General features: G+C 47.5%; 1 long non-coding RNA gene across 1 annotated transcript; it reads right to left on the bottom strand.

Moving 5' to 3' along the window:
- Positions 1–296: 296 nt before the first annotated feature.
- Positions 297–23,344, bottom strand: LOC129383598 (uncharacterized). The gene is made up of 3 exons (XR_008611467.2): positions 23,213–23,344; positions 11,193–11,445; positions 297–657 (listed from the first exon to the last, which is right to left on the bottom strand). It is a non-coding gene; the product is annotated as an uncharacterized lncRNA (long non-coding RNA).
- Between the last annotated feature and the right edge of the window lie 1,630 nt (positions 23,345–24,974).

The raw sequence follows: 24,974 nt of genomic DNA, 5'->3' as shown, positions 1-24,974 counted from the left end.
AGTTTCCTGCTTTATATCAGTGCTTGCTATTGATATTTCACCTGGATAAAGATACTCTTCCATAGATTCTACGGGCTAATTGTCACTCATGAATTTGTTATCTTACGAAGTTAGTGAAGGTTACCTTCATCTTTTCCATATTTTCGCGGGGCCACGTGTATGTAAAAGCACGAACACTCATTGGTTCTCAATGCCTTGTTAAAACTGCTGGACATTCAGTTCGTTACTAAGAAAGTGACTTAGTCCGTGCACTATTATTATGCTAAATATGAAACAGTAGAAATATACTTATCTGCAGTTTGTCGATGTCTCCTTCACTGTGTTGGTAGCGAGATCCATCGTTGGCAACAACTCCTTGTCGCATCGTAGCTATATAGGCTGTCTTCCTTTCGCACACACTATGCAATATTCGTGACGCCCGCAGTCACGCAGAGTGGAGGAACTCAGCGCACTCGCAGAAGCAGCACTGGACAGACAGACAGATAATGAACTTTATTTGATCCTCAGGAGCTTCAGCGGGGGCCAGTATCGGGGACCTGCGGAAGCCGCTTGTCGCGTCCATCTCGGGGCAGGAATACCGTGATGTTCCGTCCTTTCTCGCACTCGACAAGTTGTTTCTTCAGCATTGCGCCGTGAACAGTTGGTGCGCCTTGCGATCTGTAAAATCGCAGAAGCTATTGGCAGTCTTACGGGGTGTACAGAAAGATTGCTCATGGAGGAAAATAACTATCCAAGAAATAGTCGTCATCGTCGAGCCTGATCACTGCGTCGCGCACTGCAAGCTCGCTGTACGAGTTTGTTTACACTGGGCCTCTTCGATGTTTAGCCGCCATGCTCGCCCGGTCAATGGATGTGATGACGCGACAACAGCGTTCACTCGTGGTAGATTGCGAAGCGTACTAAATTACAAATTAGTCTAATGCACATTCAGTGTACATCTTTTAAGCTTTAAAAGGCTTCTAAACCACGTTAAGGTTACTAATAATGTATTACTAAATGCATTTGTTCTATATCTTGCTTGTGCATGTAACGCACTCGGTGGAACGACAAGCAAGAGAAATACTTCTTTTCCGCTTCTTTTCCTAATATACATTAACGATCTTCCGCTGCATGTATCTTGTCGTATACGTATGGTCGCTGACGACTGTGTGATTTATCGTACTGTGACTAACACCTCTGACCAAGCATCTCTCCAGAATAACCTTAATAACGTGCAGGACTGGTGCAACTGTTGGCAAATTCCCTTGAGCCCTAACAAGTGCTAATTTATTTCAATTTCCCGCCGTCGTAATCCTTCTCTGTCTACTTACACAATTACAAACTTCCCAGTAGAATCAGTTCTAGCCTATAAGTACTTAGGCGTACCCCTGTCCCACGACATTTCCTGGAATGCGCATGCGACTAACGTAATGTAGGCTTGTAGCGCAGCTCAGGAAGAGCAAAAAAGAGAGGAGGTAGGGGTAATCAAAGGGAACGGAAAACAGAGTGAGCGCTAACTTCCAACTGATGGTTTATTTCGTGACACAAGATTACTTGTACACTCGGCAAACCATATGACATCAAGAGATAACAAAGAAACTAAGCAACAAAACCGATAGTAACCAAGTGGTAACATATTCAGACAGCCTGTGGCAGCAGTCGGAGATACGCTAATTCATTGCTTGATTATGATAATGAAGGTGAGCTTACACATGCATGGCCCAGATCAATGATAGCCTTCGCTTCGATGATTTCTCTTGTGAGCCGATTACGACTGGGACCAAGAATGACGCATTCCTCTAAGACAGGTTCGCAACCAAACGTTTCGCAGTGCAGCGCAAGAAACCCCCAGCTGTAATACAATTCTTGGCATTGTAACCATGTTCGCGCAGCCTGTCATTCGGACATCAGCCAGTTTGACCAACGTAACGTTTTCCGCAGTTGAGTGGAAAACAATAAACAACACAATGTGCGCAATTAACAAACTTATTTTTGTGGTTCTTGTCACAGGAAACAGGAGCTACCTTATTGGGATTAGCGAGTTTGCTAATCCTCATGAGCTTGTTAGGGTCAGAAAACACTGCACGAACATTCGCTTGCTGGGCGATTTTCTTAAGATTATGTGAGACGGTGTGAATATAAGGGATGATGCTAGCCCCACCCCGAGTAGTTACAGGATTATCTGCGTGCTGGTTGTCTTTTCTACACTCTCTTAGAATTCATTCTGCTATTGACACTTGTAGGGACACGGGATAACCAGCCTGCGAAAGCCGTTCGCACTGAGAGACAAAGCTAGACGAAACACTATGGTGGCACGCCTTTTTCAAAGCATTATTAAGGCAAACGTTAGCAATGCCTCTCTCGATCAACTTAGTATGGGCAGAATGAAACGGAAGAAGTGGTTTGTTAGCACGAGGTTCATAGTACCAACAGGTATGAATATCCGAACAAGCTAAGCGCAAATCCAAAAACCGGATCTTATGATTCTGTGGGAGCTCGTAGGTAACGTCAAGGGGCGCAAGGCATTCTTGGACTATTGGCACTACCCAGGCAACCTCAGTCTCAAGGTCAGCCAGAGAACACTGAACACAAAACAAAAAATCGGCCACGTAATGAAATATTTTAAAAATGTTAGTCTGGTAAAGGTCGACTAACATGGCGACGTTTAAGCGAGCTAAAAATAAATCACTGAGGAGCGGGACAATGCACGAACCAATGTATGCTCCGTTTTTCTGCAAAAAGATGGTGTCATTCCATGTAACGAACGTAGATGACAAATAAAAGCTCAAAAGTTCTAAAAAGTGATTACTAGACAGCTCAGCATTATTTTGAAAACGGGTGATGCCAAATTCATCAATTGTCTGCGAGATAGCTGACAGCAGGTCATAGGGAGGAATAGAATAGTAGAGGTCCTTCACATCGACGGAGAAGACCTGTAAGCCTCGATCAGAGTTGTCCTTTAAAAATTCAATTACTTCATCGGAGTTGCTTATTAACAATGTGTCATTGACGGGTAAAATGGCGAGCTTGGCCCGCAGAAACAGTGCGGCAGACTTCTGCCACGTGTCCTTTTCTGAAACAATAACCCTCAACGGGACGTCAGGTTTGTGCGTTTTCGCTCGAAAGAACACCTCTAGGGGATCTCGTTTGCTGCTGGCAATGTTTCTCAACACTTTGTCCAAGTTGCATTCCCTGCAAAGTTTCTTAGCCTTAGATTTTACCTTACCTAAGGACACGGTATCCTGACGCTTAAAAACGGTGGAAATCGCCAGACCAGCTTTTACGTGAAAATTCCCTTCTGAGAGTGCACAGAACCCGCCTTCTTTATCTGCCGGTAACACGCAAATCGAATTGTCACGCAGATAGTGAGCTACACGTCTGAACGAAACCTTCGGAAGTGCCTGTCTAGAGCGGGATATGGCCCCTACACCTTCGGAAATAACGCGCGAAACATCCTCTTCCGCCTGGAACTTGGAAATCTGCCTCACCATTGAAAGCATCTCTTCTGGTGGTTTACTAGACTCCACCGCGAACTTAGGTCCCAACGCCAAAACGTTGTGGATGTGTTCTGGTGGGTCCAAGTCTTCCGGCGAATGAACAGTGTTTCCTGGAGTCGGACTTCTTCCGGAACAACGGCCACGAAGTTCACGCAACTGGCACTGCCACAAGCACTTGGTTTTCTGGTCAGCGAAGCGTAGAAATTTCCGCAGTGTCAGACCCAGCTAAGAAGGTTCCGTAGAAACCTTTAGCTGAGTGGAGAGCACCTGGCGTAAGAGCCGAGCCTGCCTGTGCAACTCGGATTTGAGAATCTTGCAGATTCTGCTGGAATGTCCGGATGAGGGAATGAATCCACCAAAGAGGGAACCTACTTCCAGTGGGATGATCTTGCGACGAGCACAAAATGCCTAGGTACGGGCGTTGCACACGGTTGCCGCGATGAGCGAAACAGTAGCATACGGGTCACGAGTTGCAGCAAGAGAGGGGCCCGTTGAACTAGAAATGAAGGTCAAAAGCGTGGCAATTTGGGCGAGTTGGTATGTCATGACTGTTTTAGGCTTGTAGCGCAGCTCAGGCAGAGCAAAAAAGAGAGGAGGTAGGGGTAATGAAAGGGAACGGAAAACAGAGTGAGCGCTAAGTTCCAACTGATGGTTTATTTCGTGACACAAGACTACATATACACTAGGCAAACCATATAACATCAAGAGATAACAAACAAACCAAGCAAGAAAACCGATAGTAACCAAGTGGTAACATATTCAGACAGCCTGTGGCTGCAGTCGGAGATACGCCAATTGATTGCTTGATAATGATAATGAAGGTGAGCTTAGACATGCATGGCTCAGACCAATGATAGTCTTTTCTTCGATGATTTCTCTTGTGAGCTGATTACGACTGCGATCAACAATGACGCATTCCTCTAAGACAGATTCGCAACCACACGTTTTGCATTGCTGCGCAAGAAATCCCCCAGCTGTAATACAATTCTTGGCATTGTAACGATGTTCGAGCAGCCTGTCATTCACACATCGACCAGTTTGACCAACGTAACGTTTTCCGCACTTGAGTGGAAAACAATAAACAACACAATGTGCGCAATTAACAAACTTATTTTTGTGGTTCTTGTCACAGGAAAGAGGAGCTACCTTATTGCGATTAGTGAGTTTGCAAATCCTCATGAGCTTGCTAGGGGCAGAAAACACTACACTACACTACACGAACATTCGCTCGCTGGGCGATTTTCTTAAGATTATGTGAGACGGTATGAATTTAAGGGATGACGCTAGTCCTACCCCGAGTAGTTACAGGATTATGTGCGTGCTGGTTGTCTTTTCTACAACTCGTGACCCGTGTGCTACTGTTTCGCTCATCGCGGCAACCGTGTGCAAAGGCCGTACCTTGGCATATTGTGCTCGCCGTAAGATCATCCCACTGGAAGTAAGTTGCCTCCTTGGTGGATTCATTCCCTCATGCGGATATTACAGCAGAATCTGAACGACTCTCAAATCCGAGTTGCACAGGCAGGCTCGGCTCTACCACCATGTGCTCTCCACTCAGCTAAATGTTTCTACGGAACCTTCTTCGCTGGGTCTGACACTGCGGAGATTTCTACGCTTCGCTGACCAGAAAACCGAGTGCTTGTGGCAGTGCCAGTTGCGTGAACTTCGTGGCCGTTGTTCCGGAAGAAGACCGACTCCAGGAAACACTGTTCATTCGCCGGAAGACTTGGACCTACCAGAACACATCCACAACGTTTTGGCGTTGGGACCTAAGTTCGCGGGGGAGTCTAGTAAACCACCAGAAGAGATGCTTTCAATGGTGAGGCAGATTTCCAAGTTCCAGGCGGAAGAGGATGTTTCGCGCGTTATTTGCGAAGGTGTAGGGGCCATATCCCGCTCTAGACAGGCATTTCCGAAGGTTTCGTTGAGACGTGTAGCTAACTATCTGCGTGACAATTCGATTTGCATGTTACCGGCAGATAAAGTAGGCGCGCTCTGTGTAATCTCAGAAGGGAATTTTCACGCAAAAGCTGGTCTGGCAATTTCCGCCGTTTTTAAGCGTCAGGATATAGTGTCCTTAAGCAAGGTAAAAGCTAAGGCTAAAAACCTTTGCAGGGATTGCAACTGGGACAAAGTGTTGAGAAACATTGCCAGCAGCAAACGAGATCACCTAGAGGTGTTCTTTAGCGCGAAAACGCACAAACCTGACGTCCCGTTGAGGGTTATTGTTTCAGAAAAGGACACGTGGCCGAAGTCTGTCGCACTGTTTCTGCGGGCCAAGCTAGCCACTTTACCCGTGAATGACCCATTGTTAATACGCAACTCCGATGAAGTAATTGAATTTTTAAAGGACAACTCTGATCGAGGCTTACAGGTCTTCGCCGTCGATGTGAAAGACCTCTACTATTCTATTCCTCACAATGACCTGCTGTCAGTTATCTCGCAGACAATTGATGAATTTGACATCACCCGTTTTCAAAATAATGCTGGGCTGTCTAGTAATCACTTTTTAGAACTTTTGAGCTTTTATTTGTCATCTACGTTCGTTACATGGAAGGAAACCATCTTTTTGCAGAAAAACGGAGCATACATTGGTTCGTGCATTGCCCCGCTCCTCAGTGATTTATTTTTAGCTCGCTTAAACGTCGCCATGTTAGTCAACCTTTACCAGACTAACATTTTTAAAATATTTCATTACGTGGACGATTTTTTGTTTTGTGTTCAGTGTTCTCTGGCTGACCTTGAGACTGAGGTTGCCTGGGTAGTGCCAATAGTCCAAGAATGCCTTGCGCCCCTTGACGTTACCTACGAGCTCCCACAGAATCATAAGATCCGGTTTTTGGATTTGCGCTTAGCTTCTTCGGATATTCATACGTGTTGGTACTATGAACCTCGTGGTAACAAACCACTTCTTCCGTTTCATTCTGCCCATTCTAAGTTGATCGAGAGAGGCATTGCTAACCTTTGCCTTAATAATGCTTTGGAAAATTCGTGCCACCATAGTGTTTCGTCTGGCTTTGCCTCTCAGTGCGAACGTCTTTCGCAGGCTGGTTATACCGAGTCCCTGCAAGTGTCAATAGCAGAACGAATTCTAAGAGAGTGTAGAAAAGACAACCAGCACGCAGATAATCCTGTAACTACTCAGGGTAGGACTAGCGTCCTCCCTTATATTCACACCGTCTAACATAATCTTAAGAAAATCGCCCTGCGAGCGAATGTTCGTGTAGTGTTTTCCGCCCCTAACAAGCTCCTTAGGATTTGCAAACTCACTAATCCCAATAAGGTAGCTCCTCTTTCCTGTGACAAGAACCACAAAAATAAGTTGGTAATTGCACACATTGTGTTGTTTATTGTTTTCCATTCAAGTGCGGAAAACGTTACGTTGGTCAAACTGGCCGATGTCTGAATGAAAGGCTGCGCGAACATGGTTGCAATGCCAACAATTATATTACAGCTGGGGGGTTTCTTGCGCAGCACTGCAAAACGTGTGGTTGCGAACCTGTCTTAGAGGAATGCGTCATTCTTGGTCGCAGTCGGAATCAGCTCACAAGAGAAATCATCGAAGCAAAGGCTATCTTCGGTCTGGGCCATGCATGTGTAAGTTCACCTTCATTATCATTATCAAGCAATGAATTGGCGTATCTCCGACTGCAGCCACAGGCTGTCTGAATATGTTACCACTGGTCACTATCGGTTTTGTTGCTTGGTTTCTTTGTTATCTCTTGATGTCATATGGTTTGCCGAGTGTATAAGTAGTCTTGTGTCACGAAAAAAGCCATCAGTTGGAAGTTAGCGCTCACTCTGTTTTCCGTTCCCTTTGATTACCCCTACCTCCTCCCTTTTTTGCTCTTCCTGAACTGCGCTGCAAGCCTAAAACAGTCATGACATACCAACTCGCCCAAACTGCCACGCTTGTGACTAACGTAATCTCGTCAGCGAACAAGACCCTTGGGTTCATGAGGCGTCATCTTCGTCATGCTCCACAGCACGTCAAACTACTCGCATACAAACCATTTGTCAGACCACAACTGGAATATGCCGCCGCCATTTGGAACCCTCATCAAACATATATCATCAATGCACTCGAGTCAGTTCAGAATCGTGCGACTGGATTCATCCATTCTTCTTTTTCATATAACATCAGCATTTCACACTTAAAGGCAGAATCTAGCTTGTCATCTCTTGCTTTTCGTCGTCGCATCGCCACGCTCTCTCTTTATCACAAATTTTTTTTACAGCTCACTAAGCCGGCCGCCTTACGTCACGCCATCTCCTTCACGCATGTCACAGCACACCAGCCATAAACTCCAAGTTTCTCGTCGTCCAACGCGAACTGTCACTTTTCAATCATGATTTTTTTCCTCGAGCTGCCAAGGACTGGAACGACCTACCCATTAATGTCGCTGCCATCACATGTCATTCACAATTTCTAGAAACTGTTGAAACTTGTATTTCAATGTAACACCTGCCTTTTCTTGTCTTCACATGTTAACCACCCCTTATTAATACCCCGAATGGGGTCTTTAAGGTAATAAAATGAAATGAAATGAAATGAAGGCACGACCATTCACCAACGGTATGATCACGTGAGCCCCAGTTTGTCGACCGCCCTGAAGGCAACTCCCAAGGAATGATAGCCACTCAGAGTGAATCTAGATAAACCAATGAAACTGAAAGCTTGTCGAAAGATAAACTGTGTCTCGGTACCATTTGTTCTTTCAACGTTGGGTGTCGCCAGAGCTTGTGAAGATCCCGAGTTTCGCCGAACTCGGCGCATCCTGCATAGCACCCTAGGAACAGGTGTGTTGACGTAATGACCGTCGGGGGCACCGGCAAAGATGATAATGATTGCAAATTGCTGAAAGTCTAGGCTTTAGGCGGCAGGTGGACGAAGGCGGTCGTTCTAAAGGTGGTCATCAGTTGGGCGCGAACATGCGCGAGTAGAGGAACTTCGAGGAAACGGGCACCGGCAGAACAGTTGATCAATGCTGAATGCACCGTAAGAAAGCCGAGTCCCGAGGATTAGGTAACGGGGACAATTGGTCAGCACTGTAAAAAAAAACAGGAATGTGGCGGTTGGCGATACTTACACGGGAAGTACACATTCCAGTGACGTCAAATGTGCCGCCATCTGCCACGCGTACAGCTCGTGTGGTAGCAGGCGTGAGAACCTTCCTCAGTCGACGACGGAGGTGACAACTCATTATGGGCACCTGGGCTCCAGTATCTATTAACGCCGTCAAAGGGACATCATCGACGTGAACATCAAGTTCTGGTTCGTTGGGAGCGGTTTTGGAGGATTTCGACAAGACGAAGATAATGTAGCACTACTCCCGGTAGCTGCATGGGCAAATTTTTTGTCCAGGCGGGTCCATAATTTGTCGGCGACGAAAAGCGGCGTGGTTGGGGCGATGGGGACCGATGGCGCTTAGCATATTGCAAGCGAGAAGGACGACTGGCAGTGGTGAGCGGCGTTACCAATGCGGAGGCAACGGAAACAAATGGACTTGTCGTCTGAAGTTTTCAACTCGGCAGGTTTGCGGTATCTGGGAGGGCAATACATTTCGCTGTGAGACGTAGCTGTCGGCGCTGGTCGGGTGTCACGTTGGGAGACGGAGCAGGCAGCAGGAAAACCGAGGTTTGCAAATTCTTGCCGCACATCTGCCTGAATGAGGGAGATCGCTGGGGCTCCTTGGCCAATAGTGGGGTCAAGTGGGCGTGGACGGAACGGCGCAGGACTTGTAGCCTCGAGCTCGCGACGACCAACACGTGGGACATGCTTATTTACCCATGCTGAAGCGGGAAGGTGGACGCAAGACGACGTCGCAGCCGTCTTAGGGAGCCGGGAGAAATGTGGCATGACGCGGCGGCTTTTGGCGAGCTCAAACCAGTGGTATTCCTTGACAATGGTGTCAATGGTGGACACATTGATAAAGACCAACAAGTTGAACCCGTCGTCCGCGACCCCTTTGAGTAAGTGGCCGACTATGTCAACCTCGGCCATTTTCATGTCGAATTTCCGCTAAAGAGCGAGCACGTCTTGCATGTACGAGACATACAATTCAATAGAAGACAACTCGGGTAGCAAACTCTTTTCTAGCAGCCAGCTGGCGGCCGGTGGAATTTCCAAAGAGGTCACTGAGCTTCCCCTTGAAAGCATCCCATCTAGAGATCTCGTCCACGTGCGTCCTGAACCAGGCATGACGAGTTCCGCCTAAGTCGAAGCGGACATTCGCTAGCATAATGACAGGGTCACAGCGGTTGTTTCGGCTAACATGCTCATACAAGCTGAGCCTGTCCACAACGTCGACATTATCTTGGCCGGAGAAAATGCTAGAATCGCGGGTATTGATAACCATAACGTACGTTGTTGCCTGGGCCGCAGTAGTAGAAGCAGACGAGGTGTCGCCACCGGGAGCCATGGCGGAAAGCCGGATGGTGCAGCCGTAGCGGAAATCCGCGGCGAGGATGGGGAACGGCAGCCTCAACCAAAATGTTACGCGAACGAAGAATTAAGAACTCGAGACTATTTACGAAGTATATTTATAAAGGATAACTGCAGCGCTGGCCTGTTCAGCAGATAGCTCGAGAGCCAGAGATCATTCGTCGTCTTCGTCGGGGCGCCCGCATGTATCGTCCACAAGGAACACGCAGTACGCATGTATCATTATGTATATGCCAGCGCATCTCATTCACACTCGATGGCTCGGCCTTCGACGTAGCGCAAGGTGAACGCACCTTTGTGCGTACGTGTCTCGTGGCCTTTCGGGCAAGAAAAGCGACCAGTTCCGACATTGTTTCCCCATACTCGTTTTAAGTGCTCTTCGAGGTCTTCGAAACGTATCGTATGCAAATTCGCAGTCACGGTCGCTTGTGTATGCGATATTCTAGAACTGCGAGCTTAGACCAATTTATAAAAAAATCTATCTTCTACAACCTATCGCCATCAGGAATACCCGGCTATCACGGAGAAATCATTATAGTTTAGCGCATGTAACATATATCAAAAAGGCTGAAGCAACTTCTGAAGAATATTGCATAAACATGCTTGCTTAGATTCTCCCCGTTTTGTAATCGACGTGAAGGAATCGTGCACGTTATTCTTGAACTAGTGTTAAGGGCCACGTGTCCGAGAAAATCAAGTGTTGTAATCTCCCTATTTGTTAAGTTTCTGTATATGTTTACGTCTATGCCTTTGCGAGTGCTCCTCATTTACACTCGGTGGCTAGGCCTTGGACGCAGCGCGAAATGAATGTGACCTTTTTCGTACGTGTCTCGTGGCCTTTCAGGCAAGTGAATCGACGAGATCCATCATTTATTTTTTTCCCCCTATCCGTTTTAAGCACTGTTCGATGCCGTTGAAACGACTCGTTTACATAACGGGATTCACTTTATTCTGTGTACGTGAGATAACGGAACTGTAAGATTGAATAATATAGGAATATTTCAATATAGCGCTACCTATCACGATCAGCAAAATCCGTCTATCGCAGATAAATCAAAGGCGTTTTAGGCATTCCACATTTAATAAAAAAGGCTGTAGCAACTTCTAAAGCGTATTGCAGAAACATGCTTGCATTGATGCTCCACTTTTTTAATCTAAGTGAACGCATCGTGCAGCTTACTTTTGAACGCAAGTTAAGGCGTAATCCATGTGAAGCGCATCAAAATCAGACGCAATGACAATGAAATCCCAACGAACCATTTAATACTCACTTTCAGTACAACTACTTTGCCCGAGACACTTGAAACCGGCTATGTAGAACTTCATGTTCGACCTTAAAATCCGAACCCGTGACGTTGCTTGAAATGTTACGAGATTTGGTTACGCATCCCAGAGCTGCCGAGGACAGCTTATGTGCGCAAAGTGCGGCACAATCGGTCGCTTTGTTGACGACTGTAATAACGATGACATGCATTGTGCGAACTGCGGCAGCAGTCACCCTGCATTCACCAGAGGTTGTCCAGCCTGGAAGAAAGAAAAGGAAATAATTACTGTAAAATTTAACGAGACTATAAGATTCCGTGAAGCACGAGAACAGATCTCCTCGCTATTCACATTGAAAACATCTTTCACTGAAGTGGTGCAACAAGGGGGGGGGGGGGGCACCACAACGGCATCTGGTGACAGCCCGGACCACGCCTAGCGTGCCGGGTCTAACACCATTTACCCCTACGGTGGGAGCATCCAACACGGCCGTGCCATTTCTCAAAGTGTCCACTGTAGTGGTTTCTTTAAGCTCCGGCAGCAGCTAGGGCACCGCAGAGGCCACAGGCGTCCTTGGACCTCTGGACCCGTGGGGGCGAAGGCTTTGTCGCTTGAAATAAAGTCTACGCGACGCACACATCGCTCTCTGGAGCGGGTGTCCAGTTCCTCGCAAGAGGCTATGGACCCCAGTCCAAGCCGAAACGGCGCCGGTAGCTTTGAAGGAGCGGCAAGGTTCCCTTTACCGCTCCAAAAAACAGAAAACACCAATTGTAGGGATTAACAAAGGCTGTGTAAAGTATTGTCACTCTCCTTCCTTTTGAGACACACAGCGCGATTTTTGTTTCAACCCGGGCAACATCATACCGCGGCATGTTAGAGGACTATTAAGAAACATAGATGACGTCCAAGAAATTCTCTGTCAGTTTAATCCTAAAGTGCAGCGTGTGCAACAAACACATCTAGCTTCCAAGCACAACTTCGTCTGACAATACATGACTTTCCGGAAATCTGGCGGTGTAGCCATCATCTGGCGGTGTAGCCATTGTTGGTGATAGAAGTGTAGCGTGTCAGTATTTGAAGCTCCAAACGGCCTTTGAGGCCGTGGCAGTTCGAGCCGTACTTTTAAATAAACTCATTACCATCTGCTCCCTGTATGCACCACCACATTATGAGCTTCACAGACGCGACTTAGAATCATTAATATATGAGCTCCCAGAGTCCTATCTGATTCTTGGTAATTTTAATGCACACAGAAGCTTGTGGGACGATTCACGCTGTGATGTGCGAGGTCGCGTCATTGAATGGGTGCTTTTCTTCCTCTGGAGCATGTCTCTTTTATACGAAGGAGCCCACGTATTTTAACCGGGCGAACAAGTCATACTCTGCCATAGATCTTAGTATTTTATGGCCGACGCTTTTACCCTATTTTAAATGGAATGTGCTTAACAACACGTATGGGAGTGACCACTTAACAATAATCCTAAGTACGCCGAAACAAGATCATGTTCCCCGGCAGGTCCCTCGGTGGAAGGTTGACTCAGCCGATTGGGAGCGGTACCGAACTCTTAGATCCATGACGTGGACTGATATGCCCGGTATAACCATAGATGATGCTGTTACATATTTTAGAGCTTTCAAACTCGATGCCACCTGTAAATGTATTGCTCAATCGAGTGGCATGGGTTCCAAGTGGCGTGTTCCCTGGTGAAACGATGCATGTAGGCAAGAACGGAGGAACCAGAACAAAGCGTGGGCACTGCTTCACGATTCTCCGCCAGCAGAAAACCTGGAAAACTTTGCATGTCAAATCCCAGGCAAGGAGAACGTGCCGACAAGCAAGACGAGAGAGTTGGGCAAAGTGTTATATCAAGCATCAACTCGTACACATTCGAGAGAAAAGTCTGGAATAGACTGAGGAAAGATATTGGGCAACAAACGTATTCCCTGCTTTTGGTAAATTGCCACGGAGAAAGCCTGGAAGATGAAGCCAAGTTTTTTGGTACAGATTTTGAACGCATATCGAGCTCCTCACACTATTCCGAAACCTTCCTGAAGTACAAAATGCGAATAGAGCAGCAAAAGTTAGAAAGAAAATGTGCAAAAAGTACGACGTACAGCGAACCATCCTGCATAGCAGAACTGCAGGCAGCACTGAACTGTTGTAATACATCCACCCCAGGTTCAGACCGCGTAATATATGAGATGTTCAAACAACTACTCTCCGAAACACAAAAACCCTCCTTTCGCTTTACAACGTTATATGGTGGCTATTAGGAGGCTATTATAGTTCCAATTTTGAAGCACGGAAAGGATCCTTCCTCTGTATCAAGTTACAGACCTATAGCATTCACAAGTTACCTATGCAAAACATTCGAAAAAATAATTAACTGTCGCCTACTACACTTCCTCGAATCAAACAAATTGCTCGACCCATATCAGTGCGGGTTTCGGGAGGGTTGATCTGCCAGTGACAATCTTATACGTATCGAGGCACGTATCCCTGAAGCTTTTGTCCATAAGCAGTTTTTCTTATCTGTATTCCTTGATATGGAGAAAGCTCATGATACTGCGTGGCGGTTTGGGATATTGAGAGACCTCTCACACTGAGGTATACGCGGTAAATATTCAATATTATTGAAAGTGACCTGTCTAATCGCACATTCCGTGTTCGATTGGACAAGGTTCCGTCACGTAAATTTGTACAGGAAACTGGAGTGCCGCAAGGCGGTGTACTCAGCTGCACGCTCTTAATAGTAAAAATGAATCGTCTTCGTCTACGAAAACCACGTAACGTCTTCTATTCAACACATGTTGACGACGTGCAGGTAGCATTGCAATCAAGTTATCTCGCAATATGTGAGCGACAAGTCCAGCTTAGTCTTAACAAGGTCTCCTAATGGGCTGATCAGAACGGGTTCAGACTGAACCCACAAAAAAAAGCACTTGTGTTGTTTTCTCCAGAAAAAGACGCCTGCACCCTGATCCTGAAATTCTGTTGCGTGGTGAGCGTCTGCCTCTAAGCAGGGAACATAAATTTTAAGGCATAATATTAGACGCGAAATTACCATTTGTACAGCACATAAAATATCTTAAAAACAAATGTATAAAAACAATTATTGTCTTAAAGGTGCTGTCACGCACAACCTGGGCAGTGATAGAAAATGTCTGATGAACTTGTATAAAAGCCTCATGCATACACGACTAGACTATGGAGACATAGTTTACCAGTCGGCTACTCCAACTGCTCTAAATATGCTAGACCTTGTCAACCACTTAGGAATTCGCCTGTCCACAGGCGCTTTTAGAACAAGCCCAGTGGAAAGCCTTTACTTTGAATCGGATGAGTGGCCACTTCATCTGCAGAGAACATATTCGCCTATCATGCATTTTCTTTGAGTGAACGGAAACAGTCAACACCCCACGTATTCCACCGTAAACCATTTGTCTAGTTCTCAACTATTTCGCAACCGGCCCAAACTGGCATAGCCTTTCTCACTGCGTGAAAGAAGTGCTCCACTGCGTGAATACCACCTTATGTCCCCTGCTATACGGACCTCGCTGTGGCAGTGGCAGCCAGTAGACTGTGATACATCTTTCGTAGCTGTTACAAAGCACGCACCTGTCGCGCATATACGAATGTACTTCCTTGAGTCACAGCACAAATACTCCTCTCCTGAATTCTTTACAGACGCATCGAAGTGTTATTCTGACGTATCTTACGCAGCGGTCGGTCCGTCTTTTTCGGACCGGTCTTCTGCATCCTAACACAAGTATTTTCACAACAGAGGCCTACGCGATATTGGCCGCCGTTAAACACATTAAAGAAAATAATATCCCAAAGGCAGTTATATACACAGATTCTTTGAGCGTCGTAAACGCTTTGAAAACTGTCCAAAAATATCAAAACCCTGTCATTGTATCTCCGTATTACTAACCACCTATGCGTCCAAGCAGCATATCGTCGTATGCTGGGTGCCGGGGCACCGAGAAATAGAGGGAAACGTGTTGGCTGACCAGCTAGCCACATCCGTCCACGCGAACGCTTCCAACACTTCCACGACTTTCCCTGTAATGGACCTCAAGCCCTGAATAAGAAAAAAGCTAAGGGCTTTCTGGCAGCACTTGTGTGATAAAGAAACAAAAAAAAACTACATGTTATCAAGTCATATCTTGGCAAATAGCCACCGGTATCAAAGAACCGCCGTACAGAAGTAACACTTTGCAGACTTAGGATAGGACACACATACAGCACACACGCATACATCTTGCCCGGTGGTGATCCACCTACGTGTGATAAATCTGGTGAGCCACTTACCGTGCTTCCCATCCTGCTGCAATGCCCACAATTAGACGCTAATAGGAAAAAGCATTTTCCATTACCACATCGGCAGCTAATTCCACTCCATCCTCATATGATTATAGCTATAGAACCTCTCTTTAAACATAAATGCCTGTTTCAATTTTTAAAAGATGTACATCGTTTTCATATTATAGCCCCAGGAAATCCGTAGCACAGCCTCTTAACAGGGGTTTCTGCTGCCGTAGCTGCAATAAAGAAAGCACCTGCCTCCCAGCCTTTAGGCTCAAGGTCTTGGGGAGGCATACGTGCTATTTCCATATTCTTGGATTTTAGCCCCATGATAGCTTGTCATGCGTTAAGGTAAAGTCGTACGAGAGGAGTTTCAAAAGTTATTCCCTTCGTCGCATCCTCAAGTGGCCTCAATTGAAGAAATCGTCAAAGGAAAAGGCCCAGCGATTGCTTCGAGTTCCTAAGGTGCAACCACAATCACCGCAGCCTCCGCCGGAAGCGATGACCTACGCCGCCACCTCCCGCCGTCAAGGTCCCCCTGCACGACCGCGCCACGGCCCTGTAACGCCGCAATTGCGTGGTCCACCACCGCCGCCGCCAGCACGCCTACCCGTCGCCCAGCGCAGCTACCCGAGGAAAACTGACGGCTGGCGCGCTCCTAACCACCACCCGCTCTGGTACAACGCGGAGAAGTGGGTCACGTCTACCGACGATGCCCGTATCAGGAGATGGGACTGCGAGGGTTCACCGTCAGCGCGCCGCGACCAGTGCCTCGTGAACGACCTCGCGATATCGCAGACTACCTTGCCGCTGCTCAGTGGAGCTCTCGACGACCGTCCAGCTCGCCATCACAAGGCCGCTACCTCTCGCCCAGCGCCGTCCATACACTGGCCCAGACGGGGCCGCTCTGCGAGCCCATATACGGAAAAGTAAAAGCAGCAACCGGTGTAGATGCGGTTGCTGTTCGTCGAACTACAGAGCCTCCGCCGCCGACGAAGGAACCGATGAGACTATTTCGACGACATAACAACGACACGCCGTCATTCCGGCGAAGTCTGGAAGCAAAGAATACGCTGACGAAAGACGACCTGACGACACCACGTACCAGCCACAGGCCAACGCGACGCAGCAGTTATCCGACGCCAAAACCTAATTGTAGCGCAAGACAAAGAAACGCCGACCTCGACGTACTTCTCGACGACCATGTAGTCACCGCCTTAGTCCACACAGAGGCCGATTACTCCGCCATGAGCGCACACATCGCCGCCCCGTTCAAGAAAGTTAGGACTACATGGAAAGGCCCTCAAATTCGGACCACTGGAGGACACCTCATTGCGCCTACCGGAATCTGCATGGCAAGAATTGCCGTTCATGACCGGACTTACCCTGCCACCCTTGTTATCCTCCAACAGTGTTCACGAGACGTCATTCTCAGCATGGACTTCCTGAACCAACACGGCTCAATCATCGATTTGAAGTCGAAATCAATAACGCTATCGGAAGATCAAGCGATACCGCCGGAGAGCTCTCGTACTCACTACGCCTTGACTGTGCTAGAAGATCAACTGGGCATCCAGACGCGCTCCAGCATTGTTATTTCCGTCAGCACCGAAACACCCGGTGACGTAGAAGGCGTCATCGAGGATGACCAACGTCAACTACTCGACCGTGAAATTTGCGTATCAAGGAGGATCACTCGATCGCATGGAGAAAACATGAAAGTGTTGCTGACCAACTTCAGCCACAGTTCAAGCACATCAACAAGGGCACGACGATCGCATACATCGAGAAATTCTGGAAACCAGTAATGCGTTTGTCCTCTCGGACTCTGCCGCATGTACCCCAATGACCGTAGTTCCCGAACCAGACTTTGACATAAATCCAAGTCTCCCCATGATTAAGCAGCAACTGCTCAGAAGTATTCTTCGACTATGCAAAGACTGCTTTTCGACGTCATCGAGGATTCGACAAACACCAGTCGCAAAGCATCAAATAATGACCGACGAGTGCGCTCGACCACTCCGCCAGAACCCTTACCGAGTTTTGACTTGAGAACGTCAAGCTCATCATCATAATCAGCCTGCTTACGCCCGCTGCAGGGTAAAGGCGTCTCCCATACTTTTCCAACTAACCCGGCCATGTACAAATTGTTGCCATGTTGTCCCTGCAAACTTCTTAATCTCATCCGCCCGCCCAACTTTCGGCCGCCCCCTGCTACGCTTCCCTTTTCTTGGAATCCAGTCCGTAACCCTTAATGACCATCGGTTATCTTTCCTCCTCATTACATGTCCTGCCCATGCCCATTTCCTTATTCTTGATTTCAGCTAAGATATCATTAACTCGCGTTTGTTCCCTCACCCAATCTGCTCTTTTCTTATCGCATAACGTTACACCTATCATTCTTCTTTCCACATCTCGTTGTGGCGTCCTCAATTTAAGTAGAACCCTTTTCGTAAGCTTCCAGGTTTCTGCCCCGTACGGAAGCACTGTAACACACAGCTGCTATAAACTTTTCTCTTGAGGAATAATGGCAACCTGCTGTTCATGATTTGAGAATGCCTACCAAACGCACGCCAGCCCATTCTTATTCTTCTGATTATTTCAGTCTCGTGATCTGGATCCGCAGTCACTACCTGTCCTAAGTAGCTGTATTCCCTTACCACTTCCAGTGCCTCGCTACCTATCGTAAACTGCTGTTCTCTTCCCAGACCGTTAAATATTACTTTAGTTTTCTGCAGATTAATTTTTAAACCCACCCTTCGGCTTTGTCTTTCCAGGTAAGCGAGCATGCATTGCAGTTGGTCCCCTGAGTTACTAAGCAAGGCAATATCATCAGCGAATCTCAAGTTACTAAGGTATTCTCCATTAACTCTTATCCCCAATTCTTCCCAATCCAGGTCTCTGAATACCTCCTGCAAACACGCAGTGAGCAGCATTGGATAGATCGTATATCCCTGCCTGACGCCTTTCTTATTAAGATTTTGTTGCTTTCTTTATGGAGGATTACGGTGGCTGTGGTGCCGCTGTAGATATCTTTCAGTATTTTTACATACGACTTGTCTAAACCCTGATTCCGCAATGCCTGCTTAAGTTTCTACTGAATCAAACGGTTTCTCGTAATTAATGAAAACTATATGTAAGGGTTGGTTATATTCCGCACATTTCTCTATCACCTGATTGATAGTGTGAATATGGTCTATTGTTGAGTAGCCTTTACTGAATCCTGCCTGGTCCGTCGGATGACGGAAGTGTAAGGTGTTCCTCATTCTATTTGAAATTACCTTAGTAAGTGCTTTGTAAGCAACGGACCATAAGCTGATCGGTATATATTTCTAAATTCTTTGGCGTCCCTTTTCTTATGGATTAGGAATATGTTAGCGTTTTTCCAAGATTCCGGTACGATGGAAGTCATGAGGCATTGCGTATACAGGGTGGCCAATTTTTCTAGAACAATCTGCCCACCATCCTTCAACAAATCTGCTGTTACCTGATCCTCCCCAGCTGCCTTCCCCCTTTGCATAGCTCCCAAGGCTTTCTTTACTTCCGGCGTTACTTGTGGGATCTCAAATTCCTCTGGACTATTCTCTCTTCCATTATCATCGTGGGTGCCACTGGTACTGTATAAATCTCTATAGAACTCCTCAGCCACTTGAACGATCTCATTCATTTTAGTAATGATATTGCCGGTTTTGTCTCTTAACGCATACATCTGATTCTTGCCGAATCCCGGTTTCTTCTTCACTGCTTTGAGGCTTCCTCCGTTCCTGAGGGCATGTACAATTCTATCCATATTATGCTTCCTTACGTCAGCTGTCTTACGCTTCTTGATTAACTTGGAAAGTTCTGCCAGTTCTATTCTAGCTGTAGGGTCAGAGGGTTTCATAGATTGGCGTTTCTTGATCAGATATTTTGTCTCCTGAGAAAGCTTACTGGTATCCTGTCTAACGGAGTTGCCACCGACTTCTATTGCAGACTCCTTAATGATGCCCATAACATTGTCGTTCATTGCTTCAACACTAAGGTCCTCTTCCTGTACTCAAGCCGAACACCTGTTCTGTAGCTTGATCTGGAATTCGTCAATTTTCCCTCTTACCGCTAACTCATTTATCGACTTTGTATGTACCAGTTTCTTCCGCTCCCTCAAGTCTAGGCTAATTCGAATTCTCACCATCTTATGGTCACTGCAGCGCACCTTGCCGAGCACGTACGCATCTTGTGTGATGCCAGGGTTAGCGCAGAGTATAAAGTCGATTTCATTTCTAGTCTCGTCATTCGTGCTCCTCCACGTCCACTTTTGGCTATCCCGCTTGCGGAAAAAGGTATTTAACATCCACATATTATTCTGTTCCGCAAGCTCTACTAATAACTCTCCCCTGCTATTCCTAATACCTATGCCATATTCCCCCACTGCCTTGTCTCCAGCGTGCTTCTTGCCTACCTTGGCATTGAAGTTGCCCATCAGTACAGTGCATTTTGTTTTGACCTTACCCATCGCCGATTCCACGTCTTCATTGAAGCTTTCGACATCCTCGTCACCATGACTGGACGTAGGGGCGTACATGTCTACGACCTTGAATTTGTACCTCTTAATAAAGTTCACGCCTAGACCTGCCACCCTCTCGTTAATGCGATAGAATTCCTAAACGTTTCCAGCTATATTCTTATTAATCAGGAATCCGACTCCTAGTTCTCGCCTTTCCGCTAAGCCCCGGTAGCACAGGACGTGCCCGTTTTTTGCACTGTATATGCTTCATTTGTCCTCCTAAATTCACTGAGGCCTATTAAATCCCATTTACAGCCCGCTAATTCCTACAATAGCACTGTTAGACTCGCCTCACTAGATAACGTTCTAGGGTTAAGCGTTGCCAGGTTCAGATTCCATTGGCGGCCTCTCCGGATCCAGGGATTCTTAGCACCCTCTGCTGCGTTGCAGGTCTGACCGCCGCCGTGGTCAGTTGCTTCGCAGCTGCTGGGGACTGAGGAATGTGATCATATGGGAGGTTTTGGCCAAGTACTGCAACAGGGTGGCCAATCCTGCTCTGTTGAGGGAGTGCGTTACCGGTTTTGGTCACCGGAATCAGGCGGCACTCCAGGCCTGTTTGTACAATTTATCAACACGCGGCATTTTTTTTAATCCGGTGGAAAATTGCGCGGCCCCGGGATCGAACCACAGTCCTCTTGCACGCAAGGCGGATACTCTACCTCTACGCCACCGCTGCAGCTCACGTGAAGCTATTAAGCAACAAGTCGACGAAATGCTGCACGACCACATCACCTAGCCGTCGAAAAGCCCGTGGAAATCTCCTGTAGTCTTGGTGAAAGAAAAGGACGGAAGCCTACGTTTCTGCGTAGATTACCTTCGACTTAACAAGATCACGAAGGACATATAACCCTCCTACGGATAGACGACCCATTGGATCGGCTCTGCAACGCTAAATATTTCTCGTCGCTGGATCTGAAGTCTGGCTACTGGCAAATAGAAGTCGACGAGATAGATCGCGAAAAGACCGCCTTCATCACGCCAGACGGCCTCTACGAGTTCAAGGTGATGCGATTCGGACTGTGCTCGGTGCCTGCAACGTTCCAGCGTGTCATGGACACGGTTTTAGCAGGGTTGAAGTGGCAGACCTGTCTTGCATGTTTGGATGAAGTCGTCGTCTTCGCCTAAAATCTCCATGATCACCTCACGCGGCTTGCCACAGTACTAGAGGTCATCAAGTCATCAGGACTCACTTTCAAGCTGGAATAGCGCCACTTCGCTTACGATGAGCTTGTGTTCCTGAGCCACGTCATCAGCAAATCTGGAGTCCACCCTGATCCACAGAAGACAGCCTCCATCGCAAAGTTCCAGAGGCCCATCGACAAGAAGGCAGCGCGTAGATTCCTTGGCATGTGCGCCTGCTGCAGGCACTTTGTCAAAATCTTTACACGCATCGTTGAGCCGTTGACACATCCAACAGGTTGTGATGCCGTGTTCAAGTGGGGAACGCCGCAGGCCGACGCAATATAAGAACTCAAACGACGCATGGAGTCGCCCCCGGTACTTGCGCACTTTGACGAGTACGCCGATGCAGAAATTCATTCTGACGCCAGTATCCTAGGCCTCGATGCCGTACTAGTCCAAAGGAAAAACGGACTTGAAGGGGTGATAGCTTACGGTAGCCGGTCGCTGTCAAAAGCGCAAGGCAATTATTGTACTACCGAAAAGAAATGCCTGGCCATCGTTTGGGCTAGCAAAATTTAGCCCTTAGCTATATGGCAGGTCATTCAATGTCGTCAGCGACCATCATACTGACACATGTACTTATCTTTATCGGGCAACCGTGTTTCGCCGCCCAACAAATGTAATCGCACAGCGTGGGACGCGCCTGCATGTATCCGAAGTTTCTGGAAAGTTATCGATGCTTCTATCCGCTGTCTGTTGTCGCCGAACCTTATGTTACCTGATTTCATCATCTGACGCGAATGATGTAGAACTTTGTGGAAGGCACACGGGTCCGAACGATTAGTCTCGAACATTGGACGCCTGCTGTATAAAACCGGACGCGCTTGACCCGCTGATCAGATTTACGACGATCGCCGACTGTGTTCGCCGCTCTCGTTGTGCTTTAAGTGTAGCCTGTTTTTGTGGGGACAGGTTCGCCCAATAAAAGTTAGTTTTGTCTTTCACAGTATTACTGCTGTGTTCTTCAACGTCACCACCACGTAACAATACGTTATGTTGGCTAGCGAACTTAGTCCTTCAGGACGGCTGGGGCGGCGGACCCTCAGACTAAAAGAATGCGACATCACTGTAACCTAGAAGTCCGGACGAAAACACTCTGATGCCGATTGCCTGTCGCGCGCCCACATTGACACGCCGCAGTAAGATGGCTACGATGACGACGCTTCCTTGGATTAATAAGCGTGGAAGACTTTGCTGAACAGCAAGCAGCAGACCCGGACCTAAAAAGCCTTGTCTAGTATTTGGAAGGGTGCCCTAGTGGCGTTGTCCCTAGGGCATGTAAGCGAGGATTGTCTTCGTCTTCACTTCAAAAGAGCCTACTAAGCGAAACCTAACAGGGAATGTCCATACTGAATAGGTTACCAATAACGCTAATTGCATGTTAGGGTATTTACGTCGCAACTTCTCTGTTGCTCCTTCCTGCTTAAAACTACTACTTTATAAACCACTAATACTACCTAAACTTGAATACGCGTCATCTATATGGGACCCTGGGCATGAAACTATAGCTTATGACTTATAAAAAATAACTCCGTTCGCTTCATCTTTTCAAATTACAACCGTACTGCAAATATCACAGCCATGAAAACTAACCTTTGTCTCCCATCTTTAAAATCTCGCCGTAAAATCAGTTGCCTCACTCTATTCCACAAGGTATATCATCACGTCACGCTACACGACGATTTTATTTCACCACCGGAATACATCTCCCCTCGCATTGATCATCGGCCTATCTTCCCCAGACATCTGTCGAATGGAACCGCCTCCCTCCCGATATTGCAGCCATTGAAGATAACCAACGATTTTCTGATGCACTAACAACCTTCGTTTATTTTGGAGAACGTTGAAATTATGTTTTAACAAAATTCACTGTATTGGATTTATTGTCTTTGTAGCCTATATTACCCATTCCCCTCTGCAATGCCTTTGGCCCTGAGGGTATAATAAATAAATAAATAAAATAAAAAATAAAATACTAGAAAAGAACTTCTCACCAGACCGTGCAAACTACCTTGTTGTTGTTCTCTCACCGCTGCCTCCAGAAGTTCTGCACGCCCTGCATGACGATTCGACCGCTGCGCACCTCGGATTCTCCCGGACGCTATCGAGGAAACAGGAACGGTATTACTGGCCACGCCTGATCACCGACGTTTCCTGTTACGTCAAGACATTCCGAGACTGTCAGCTGCGCAAGACGCCAGCGACAAGGCCAGCGGGATTACTAAAGCTGATCGAGGCTACTAGCCGACCATTTTAGCAGATCGGGATGAACTTGTTGGGACCCTTTCCGACTTCAACAACCGGAAATAAGTGGATAGTCATAGCGACGGACTACTTTACCCGCTTCACTGAAACGAAAGCTCTGCCGTAAGGTAGCGCAGCTGAAGTGGTGAACTTCTTCGTCGAGAACATTCTGCTGCGACATGGCGCTCCATATGTCCTCATCACGGACAGAAGAAGGGCCTTTACAGCGGAGCTCACCCAACACATTCTGCAGTACAGTCAGACAAGGCACAGGGGGACAACCGCCTTACAGAGCGCTTGAATAAGACCCTGGCCGACATGCTAGCAATGTACACCCGTGAGCAAAAGTATACGGACCACGGGAGCGCGTGCCAAACTGCATCGACGCGCCGTCTACCGACGCGGTGCCTGCTGTCGAGAGGGCCGCTAGAGCAGCGGTGCGCATGCGCGTCCCATCATATCTGCTGGCCTGACATGTAGCTTTGCCTGACGTCGCTGTGGTGCTCGTAGACTGAACGTCCACTGGGCGTCGTTTTCGCTGATCCATCGCACTTGGGCCATTGTTTTAGGCAGCGGCTGCGGCTGGGCTGGCACGCGCGTCCGCCGCGCTTCGCTTCCAGTCTTTCTTCGGGGGAATTATCACACGCCGCACTGCCTTCTCTGACGCCTTTAGATGACTCGCACAAAGTGGCCTTCTGCGGCTTTGTGTTTTCTCGAACTGTTCCAATGCTTGATGACGCAGGTAGAAGCAAGGTTTTGCAATCGGTGTCAGCCGTCGCGTTAAGAAGTAGAACTGAGCTGCAGGGGCTACTATGCTCCGCAAGCAGCAGGATACTAAAAGGAGAAATCAGCGGCACCTTACTGCCTTTATTTCTTCAAACCCTTCAACAAGGCTTGATCAAGAAATGCACGCGAGGGTGCCACTACAGACAGCAGCGGCAACGCTGAAACATGCGCGAGAATATAAAATCAGGTGCAGCTGTGCGGTGCACGTTGCCGTGAAGTTCCAATTACGGCTGCCACCTTGCGAATCGGGTCGAGGTTACGGACCTGAATCACTGGTCGGGATCTCCTCATGACATCGCGTTACGAGTGGATACCACGGCACCTTCGAGGCTTCATCGCCGCCTATGGAAAATTGACAGCGTAGTGAAATCATGCATACAGTTGTGAAAATTACAATCTCTGAAAATAACAGCAACACGTTGTCTCGTCCTAAGTGCCCTCAAGACCGCAGTCTGTCGATGGTCACCCCGACCAGTGATTCAGGTCCGTAACCTCGACCCGATTCGCAAGGTGGCAGCCGTAATTGGAACCTCACGGCAGCGTGCACCGCACAGCTGCACCTGATTTTATATTCTCGCGCATGTTTCAGCGTTGCCGCTGCTGTCAGTAGTGACACCCTCGCGTGCATTTCTTGTTCAAGCCTTGTTGAAGGGTTTGAAGAAATAAAGGCAGTAAAGTGCCGCTAATTTCTCCTTTTAGCTTCCTGCTGCTTGCGGAGCATAGTAG

This window comes from Dermacentor andersoni, chromosome 8 (assembly GCF_023375885.2).
Source record: "Dermacentor andersoni chromosome 8, qqDerAnde1_hic_scaffold, whole genome shotgun sequence".
NCBI lineage: Eukaryota > Metazoa > Arthropoda > Arachnida > Ixodida > Ixodidae > Dermacentor > Dermacentor andersoni.
Note: the sequence above shows the minus strand (reverse complement) of the source record. Positions and strands in the feature narration are given on the sequence as shown.